This window comes from Arachis ipaensis, chromosome B08 (assembly GCF_000816755.2).
Source record: "Arachis ipaensis cultivar K30076 chromosome B08, Araip1.1, whole genome shotgun sequence".
In the NCBI taxonomy this organism is placed as follows: domain Eukaryota; kingdom Viridiplantae; phylum Streptophyta; class Magnoliopsida; order Fabales; family Fabaceae; genus Arachis; species Arachis ipaensis.
This window is the reverse complement of record NC_029792.2, coordinates 14,887,598-14,887,969: the sequence shown is the minus strand read 5'-3', so window position 1 is coordinate 14,887,969 and position 372 is coordinate 14,887,598.

Genomic DNA, 372 nt, shown 5'->3' with positions numbered 1-372 from the left:
CGTTGTAGAGAGGTGGTGCCATTTATTGCTTTGAAGTTTGAATAAGATAGTAGAAGTAAAGAAAAGCAATCTAATCTAATATAATTAATGAAAGTAAGTGGTCCTTTTTGTAATAATAATAGTAAAGAATTTAATATACGGTCGATGAAAGAAACGACGTGTCTCGCGTATAGTGGGGCCCTATATACTCTCAAAATTTGATACCTCTAACTCTAACCACGGTTCCATGTTCCTTCAAAACATCATCTTCAATGAGAATAATTGCTACAAACCCCACATCTACAAAAAGTAGGGGGGAAATTTATAAAGAAAATAATTTATGCACAAAATAATAAAGTATAAAAAAAAAAAAAGAAATGAAAAGCCAAAATT